Source organism: Oncorhynchus tshawytscha, linkage group LG02, assembly GCF_018296145.1.
Source record: "Oncorhynchus tshawytscha isolate Ot180627B linkage group LG02, Otsh_v2.0, whole genome shotgun sequence".
In the NCBI taxonomy this organism is placed as follows: domain Eukaryota; kingdom Metazoa; phylum Chordata; class Actinopteri; order Salmoniformes; family Salmonidae; genus Oncorhynchus; species Oncorhynchus tshawytscha.
In genome coordinates, this window is record NC_056430.1 from 28,213,751 (window position 1) to 28,223,288 (window position 9,538).

The 9,538-nt window shown below is 39.1% G+C and overlaps 1 pseudogene; it reads left to right on the forward strand.

Annotated features, from left to right (window-relative positions):
• Window positions 1-774: 774 nt before the first annotated feature.
• Window positions 775-2,067, forward strand: LOC112262959 (annotated as a pseudogene).
• Window positions 2,068-9,538: the final 7,471 nt, after the last annotated feature.

The following is a 9,538-nucleotide window of genomic DNA, read 5'->3' on the forward strand; positions in this document are numbered from 1 at the left end:
AAAATAAATAAATAATTAATGTTACACTGAAACGGCATGGTTGGTTAGGGTTAGCGGCTCGTAAGTAAGTGTTTCTCTGTAAGGTCTACAGCTGTTGTATTCGGAGCATGTGATTTGTAGTTATGTTTTGGACATGATAGATACATTTATAAAGCAGTAAAATTATTGAAAAAGAAAATGAATATTCTCTGAATCATCTGAACAGCTCGACGTCTAAAATATTTTAAAGTGTTGGCAGTTATAATAGGGGAAATCAAGAAATCGGTTATATAGAGTTATTAAATTCGACTAATTAGGCAATACGAGCAAAATTAATAAGATTTTTTTAAATTAGGAAACACTATGTTTTATTGAAAGTATTTGAGTCATTCACACATGTGTAAATTGTGATGATGAGTGTGTGCTATGTCAATGTCATTGATCCCAACATCAGGCAGCAGATCTGGGTGTTACCACTTTCCCAGATTCACACAGCGCTCTGTGAGACACTCTCCATCTCCCCCCACCCCTCCACCTGTTCCCCTGAGATGTGACCATTGTCCCCCAGTAATAAGAACACTGAGCATGTGGCAGCTCCACATTCCTCATTGTCCTCCCAAGCTCACCCATTGGCTACAGACTGTGAGATTCTCCTACAAGCCCAAGACACACACATTCATATGCAGATTTGGGAGTATATATAGGAGAGATGAAACCAGTAGAAATCTGATTATCTCTACACGAAGACCTCTACAACACATAGATCCAGCCACGACACCTTCAATCCCTTCAGCAATGATCTACTTTAAGGAGCATCTGACTCTGACCAACAACGTAAAGTGAGATTCAAATTCATGGAAATTAAGTTCATTAGACTGATTTTTTTATGTGTTTCATTAATGTTATATATCAGAATAAGATTATTAATGACCCTCCTTCTCTTCTTGCAGCTAAGAAAGCCAGTGCTGATATTACAGAGATCGTAACAACAGCAGCATTGAGCAGCTCAAGTCTTCCCTGTTTCCAGAGATCCTCAACCAGCAGCCTGACTCCAAGCTGGAGAAAGCTGACATCCTGGAGATGACAGTTTGCTTCCTGAGAAAACAGCAACAGTATCAGTGAGTTCCTCCTCCTGCTCAGCACCTGTCAATCAGGGTTACTCCAGCTGTGTCCAAGAGATTGTCCACTTCCTGTCCAAGGATGAGGTGACAACAGAGTCCCAGAGAAGACTGCTGAGCCACTTCCAGAGCCTGCAGCCATCCTCTGATAAGAACCGCAGGGAGAGTGACCTGCCTCAGCTCAGCTCTCTAACCCAGCACAGCATCAGCAAAGAAAAGAGTCCAGTGAACAGCGCACTCTGGAGGTCCTGGTAGAGTTCTACAGACTTAAAAGCTCCACTCAGACAAACACAATGGACCATGTTGGTCAAACATTAATGGACAGTAATGTGAATAGGATGAGACAATATTCTCCTTCTGCAGAAAATGTCAAAGTTTTAATTTGTTTGTGTTCATTATTTTTTCAGGAATATGTGAAAAAGCCTTCCTAATGAAAGTTCATGTTGATATCATCACTTTTCATTTAACTTGAGTATTATGTCAAGTTATTTTTACTTTGTAAGAGGAAATTCCTCCATCTGCTAAGGATGGTTTATATTGTTGACTGTTCATTATAATCTATTTATTACCCACATTGGGTGAGATAGCAAAGAATGTTTAAATTCTTTAATTGTGCAACATAATCCTTCTGTTAATGAATTTCAGAAACTATATTCTTGTTGATGACTTAAAAATCTTTAATTGATTTGCTGTATATCCAAGCCTGGTTTTTGTGATGAACTACCAATTTGTGTTGGTTTGTATTACGATTTTTTAATTCTCGTATATTGAGATATCTAACATATGTCTGCTTTGTTTTTAAAGCTGCATTTGTCTATGTTTCTTCTATGAATATTTAATATAACCCACAGTCTATGATGAGTGCCTGTGTGACTTGAAGCTGTTTTCTCGCAATGTAGTGATGCTTAATCACAAAGTTTAAGTTCTTAACAATTAAGAAATGTATTCTCTATATGAAAATAAAAACAATCTTGAAATGTGGCTGATAGTTTGTGGTTTATTAAAATCCTATACTTTGCGTTTAGAGTCTGAGTACTGGTCATTTGACACCCTAAAGTCTTAGATCCTAGGAAATAAAGATTCAATGGTTTATGTCATGAATGTAAGATTGTCCAATATGTATTTCATATCCTGTGTGAATGAATTTAGATGAGCGTTAAGAGGTATGAGACATGTATCACTAATACCTCTGAAATTATTATCAATTTATGATTATCAATTTTTACAATCAAATACAGTAAAGGCGCCTGCGTACTAGGTAGGTTCACTTTGCTCCTACCAGAATTCAGCTCAGCTCAGAACATCTGTGGCTCACACTCTCTTAAAAGACCTTTGTTTGAACGAGAAAAAAGCGGCAATACTATTCTTTGTCTCTCTTGAAATGCTGAAGCAATCACTATACATTCCCTCAAAATAGTCCAAATTCATTTAAGACAAATCAGGAAATATGTAATTGATTTTGACGTTTAATGCCAAGGTCTTAGTCGAGCAATTTTACATTTAATCAAGCTGTTTGGTGCAGTACTTCGGAAATGAAAAAATGTGCATGAAAACTAGTCGCCTCTAAAGTGAAAATATATGCATGAAAACTAGTCGCCTCTCAAGTGAAAATATGTGCATGAAAAGTAGTTGTCTATAGTTGAATGACAACAAACACTATTGAATAATTCAGTCCATAGTTCCGGCTCCAACTAGAAGGACTGTTGACCAATCACTGACGAAGGGGCGTAGACTTCAGCTACCGAACTTTGACTTGCTTCAACAAACATTTTATTGGTACGCTAACGGACGAAAAAAGCCCATGCGGAACACCAAAACAAACAGAAACGGCACAAAATTTGTGCAAAATATTTGTGCAAAATGTTGCAACTGGGAAGCATGCGACAGGCTTAATGCCGTGTTGACGTGCTAGTCGCAACTACAAAACGCGGAAATGTATGACTCGCTAATTGGTTGTAGCATAGCCGTGGGAAGTAGTTTGGGGGGGGGCTGGACTAATCTTTTTTCCAGCGCTGATGTATAGATCAGTACACTTATACAGGACTATTAAAGGCCCAGTGCACTACTTTTGTAAAATCAATGTTTAAAAAACAGAACAATTATTAATATATATTTTTTTTTATTCTGAATTTTCTGGGGATTTTTTCAGCACCCCTACTTCCCGTGGCTATATGGGTTATAGTTAAACACATGTCGCGTTCGACCGGTAAGCAAGTCGTACGAGTTCCTACTAACAAGTGAACAACGGCATTAGTGTGACAGAGCATTTGTCTACGTTGGTGGTTGTCAACAAGCACAGAAGAGTGACTTTAGTTTACAAAAGAAGGAGACACTCATATTTCCTGAAACTCATACTACGTTCCTATTCAAACAGCGGTGGTGCGCACTAATAGCGTTTCAATCGGTGACGTAACTCGCTCTGAGATCTTGAAGTAGTTGTTCCCCTTGCTCTGCAAGGGCCTCGGCGAGGGGACGGACTAAAGTTAAACTGTTACACATGCTTTACACATGTTATATTGAAAAATCTGTTCTGCATTGTTCCATAGATTACAGGTGTTCTGTATCTTGAGTTGGCTAATATGTTGATGCTAGGTAGATTTTTGGGGTGTCTTGTAAAAATAAAGCTTCTTGATAACCTCGTTTTATCATAGTCAGGTGGGCAGACAGACACAGAGTAGCCTTCTTTGTCTGGGATTGGACTCAACTGCATTGCTAATGGTATGAATAATAAGACACACTTATATTGTTCTTCCATTGAAAGCAAATCATTGAATGGAGAAAGTGTGGGAAACCCAGGAAAACTCACTCACAGAGCCTCATTGGGACAATAGACTCAGACCCCTACCTACTAGTGTCAAGGGATAGGGAGAGGAATTTTGTTCACATAATTTCCCAAACGAAAGACATTAATAAAAAGTGTCTGGTAAAAATAACTGCATGTCATAGTCTTATTTTTAAATATAGCCTTTTGTTAAAGTTCTTATTCTAATAAAAACGTCAATAATAATTTGCCATATGGGAAATACAGGATTTTGAATGAAACTTGTTTATTCTTGTATAGGCTACCAAGAGTATCTTCAAATCATCAATTAGTCCAAATATTTGTATTACCACCTCCTTGATTGAAAAACAAACTTTACCACTAAGGGAATGATGGGCAATGAATTAGCATTTAACAATGCACACTCTATTGTTTCATGGAATCTCTCTCAATGGGCAGAGTGTGGGAAAGCTCTGGAGAGCAGAATCACAGTTCAGTGTCATTAGTGTCATCACCATCATCAGTCCCACCAGCACCTGACTGTCTGGGGAACACTCAGAGGCAGTGAGGAATAGGCACACTTATTGTAACGGCAGATTTCCTCTGAGGAGGTATAGCAAGGATCGGACCAATAAGCAGCGTGGTAGGTGTCCATGTTCTAATAGGGAAAACTGAACATTAACACAAAATACCACCGTGAACTGTCAACGAACCAGTCCCGTGTGACACAGACACAGGAAACAATCACCCAAAGAACATGGCTGCCTAAATATGGTTCCCAATCAGAGACAACGATAAGCACCTGCCTCTAATTGAGAACCAATCTAGGCAACCATAGACTTACATAAACACCTAGAAAGGAAACAGCCCCATAAACATACAAAACCCCTAGACAAGATCAACACATACATCACCCATGTCACACCCTGACCTAACCAAAATAACAAGGAAAACAAAGAACACTAAGGTCAGGGTGTGACACTTATAGAGGGGAATTAAAAAAATATTTGCCTATTTGGTTGAGTATGTTTTTGGAACTATCCTTATGGAAGAAAATATAATATATAATATAATATAATTATTTTAAGTCCTAATTTGTAATGACATGACATTTTCACTTTAATAAAACCTAGCTATTGCCTAGGAGAAAAAAATCTATATAATCTTAAATGCCATTTAGAAAACAGAAAGAATTGCAGACATTGACTTGGACTAACTTGGATGCAGAAAGATAAACACGTTTCTATATATATACAGTTGAAGTCGGAAGTTTACATACACTTAGGTTGGAGTCATTAAAACTCGTTTTTCAACCACTCCACACATTTCTTGTTAACAAACTATAGTTTGGCAAGTCAGTTAGGACATCTACTTTGTGCATGACACAAGTCATTTTTCCAACAATTGTTTACAGACAGATTATTTCACTGATAATTCACTGTATTACAATTCCAGTGGGTCAGAAGTTTACATACACTAAGTTGACTGTGCCTTTAAACAGCTTGGAAAATTCCAGAAAATTATGTCATGGCTTTAGAAGTTTCTGCTATGCTAATTGACATCATTTGAGTCAATTGGAGGTGTAGCTGTGGATGTATTTCAAGGCCTAACTTCAAACTCAGTGCCTCTTTGCTTGACATCTAGGTAAAATCAAAAGAAATCAGCCAAGACCTCAGAAAAAAATTGCAGACCTCTACAAGTCTAGTTCATCCTTGGGAGCAATTTCCAAACACCTGAAGGTACCACGTTGTACGCATGTATAAACACCATCGGACCACGCAGCTGTCATACCGCTCAGGAAGGAGAAGCGTTCTGTCTCCTAGAGATGAACGTACTCTGGTGCGAAAAGTGCAAATCAATCCCAGAACAACAGCAAAGGACCTTGTGAAGATTGTGGAGGAAACAGGTACAAAAGTATGTATATCCACAGTACAACGAGTCCTATATCGACATAACCTGAAAGGCCGCTCAGCAAGGAAGAAGCCACTGCTCCAAAACCGCCATAAAAAAGTCAGACTACGGTTTGCAACTGCACATGTGGACAAAGATCATACTTTTTGGAGAAATGTCCTCTGGTCTGATGAAACAAAAATAGAACTGTTTGGCCATACTGACCATCGTTATGTTTGGAGGAAAAAGGGGGAGACTTGCAAGCTGAAGAACACCATCCCAACCGTGAAGAACGGGGATGGCAACATCATGTTGTGTGGGGGGCACTTCACAAAATAGATGGCATCATGAGGATGGACATTTTTGTGGATATATTGAAGCAACATCTCAAGACATCAGTCAGGAAGTTAAAGCTTGGTCGCAAATGGGTCTTCCAAATGGACAATGACCCCAAGCATACTTCCAAAGTTGTAGCAAAATGGCTTAAGGACAACAGAGTCAAGGTATTGGAGTGGCCATCACAGAGCCCTGACCTCAATCCTATAGAAAATTTGTGGGCAGAACTGAAAAAGCGTGTGTGAGCAAAAAGACCTACAAACCTGACTCAGTTACACCAGCTCTGTGAGGAGGAATGGGCCAAAATTCACCCAACTTATTGTGGGAAGCTTGTAGGCTTGAAGCTTGAAGGCTACCCAAAACGTTTGACCCAAGTTAAACAGTTTAAAGGCAATACTATCAAATACTAATTGAGTGTATGTTAACTTCTGACCCACTGGGAATGAAATAAATCCTTCTCTCTACTATTATTCTGACATTTTACATCCTTAAAATAAAGTGGTGATCCTAACTGACCTAAGACGGGTCATTTTTACTAGGATTAAATGTCAGGAATTGAGACAAACTGAGTTTAAATGTATTTGGTAAAGGTATATACAGTATATATATATATTTATATATATATACCTGTACCTATAAGAGTATTTGTTGAATCAGCCAGTATAGGAGTTTCCCTCCAGATTCCAGATGGTCTGTGACGTCAGGCTGTGTCTATAGTACAACACAGAGCCAATAGCTGTCACTAATTGTCCACTGAGCAGGTTTTGTAGTGCATTGATCACAGCACACTGGACTCACTGTGGCAAACTCAGCTCTCTACTCACACTGACCAGTAGCTCCAAGACAGAGGACACATCTGCTGCATCTGGACTTTCAAAGCTGGAAGTGTATTCCCTCCCATCTGAATAATAGGAACAGTATTTCAACATAACCTCTCAAATAGTTATGAGAAATGATGCTGAAGTCACACCAATATTGATCTATGTGTTGCTCATATTGCAATTTTCTCTGTCTTCTATAAGAATGTATCTCATTACGCTGATTATGTTGACTTCATAATAATTTGGAAAAAAATGTAGCATGAACAATTATGAATTCTTCTCAAAAGTGTTAAAACTTTTTAGGGATGAAGCAAATAATCTAAAATACTATATTTGCACAGAATTTTGAAACAGCACTTATTTTATTCAAATAAACAAATCAAGAGGTCACATTCATAATGCAGTCATCAAACATTTAATTTATTTAACTAGGCAAGTCATTAAGAACAAATTATTATTTACAATGACAGCCTACCATGGAACAGTAGGGTAACTGCCTTGTTCAGGGGCAGAACAACAGATTTTTACTTTGTCAGCTCGGGGAATTGATTCAGCAACCTTTCAGTTACTGGCCCAATGCTATAACCACTAGGCTACCTGCCACCCCCCTATTTAAATATGATATGGTAGGCTAGGAATCATCCAATGAAATGCATTATTGGAGATGATCGTGGACTTCAGGAAACAGCAGAAGGAGCATCCCCCCTATCCACATCGATGGGACCGCAGTGGAGAAGGTGGAAAGCTTCAAGTTCCTCGGCGTACACATCACTGACAAACTGAAATGGTCCACCCACATAGACAGTGTGGTGAAGAACCTCTTCAACCTCAACAGGCTAAAGAAATGTGGCTTAATACCTAAAACCTTCGTAAAATTTTACAGATGCACAATTGAGAGCATCCTGTTGGGCTGTATCACCACCTGGTACGGAAACTGCACCGCCCACAACCGAAAAAGCTTTCCAGAGGGTGGTGCGGTCTGCCCAACGCATTACCAGGGGAAAACTTCCCACCCTCCCGGACACCTACAGCACCCGATGCCATAGGAAGGCCTAAAAGATCATCAAGGACATCAACCACCCTAGCAACTGCCTGTTCACCCCGCTATCATCCAGAAGGCGAGGTCAGTACAGGTGTATCAAAGCTGGGACCAAGAGACTGAAAAACAGCTATTGCATCACCCATTTCATATGTATATACTGCATTGTATTCTATACTACACCACTGACTGTTAAAAAGACATCTCCAGCACATCAGAGGCTGCTGCCTATAGACATAGATTAGGAATCACTGGCCACTATAAGGAAATGAAACACTGGACACTTTAAGGAAATTAAACACTGGACACTTTAAGGAAATTAAACACTGGACACTTTAATAGTGTCTCTGTATCTTGCATTACTCATCTCATATGTGTAAACTGTACTCTATACTATTCTACGGTGTCTTAGTCACTTTAATTGTGTGTAAATATTGCATTAAATCAAATCAAATCAAATTTATTTATATAGTCCTTCGTACATCAGCTGATATCTCAAAGTGCTGTACAGAAACCCAGCCTAAAACCCCAAACAGCAAGCAATGCAGGTGTAGAAGCACGGTGGCTAGGAAAAACTCCCTAGAAAGGCCAAAACCTAGGAAGAAACCTAGAGAGGAACCAGGCTATGTGGGGTGGCCAGTCCTCTTCTGGCTGTGCCGGGTGGAGATTATAACAGAACATGGCCAAGATGTTCAAATGTTCATAAATGACCAGCATGGTCGAATAATAATAATGCAGAACAGTTGAAACTGGAGCAGCAGCACAGTCAGCATGGTCGAATAATAATAATGCAGAACAGTTGAAACTGGAGCAGCAGCACAGTCAGCATTACTCATCTCATATGTGTAAACTGTACTCTATACTATTCTACGGTATCTTAGTCACTTTAATAATGTCTCTGTATCTTGCATTACTCATCTCATATGTATAAACTGTACTCTATACTATTCTACGGTATCTTAGTCACTTTAATTGTGTGTTAATATTGAATCACCCATCTCATATGTATATACTGTATTATATACTATGCCACTGTATCTTAGTCCAATGCCACTCTGACTTATATGTATATATTCTTAATCCATTCCTTACTTATATGTATGTGTATTTTGGGTATATTTTGTGAATCTGTTAGATATTACTTGTTAGATATTACTGCACTGTCGGAGTTAAAAGCATAAGCATTTCGCTACACCCACAATAACATCTGTTAAACACGTGTATGTGACCAATACATTTGATTTGATTAGAAAGCACTGTGCATTTTTATGCAGAATATGTTTGTCAGTCCCAATGTGTACATTGTGATGATGAGTGTGTGCTCTGTCTGTGTCATTTATCCCAACGTTAAGCAGTAGATCTGGGGGTCACCAGTTTCCCAGATTCCCACAGGGCTCTGTGAGTCACTCTCCATCACCCCCCACGTGTTCCCCTGAGACATGACCATTGTCCACCAGCATTAAGAACCCAAGCACCCCCATTGGCTACAGACTGAGAAACTCCAACAAGCCCAGTACCCACACATTCATATGCAGATTTGGGACTATATATAGGAGAGAAGAAGCCAGTAGAAATCAGATGTTTTCTACACAGA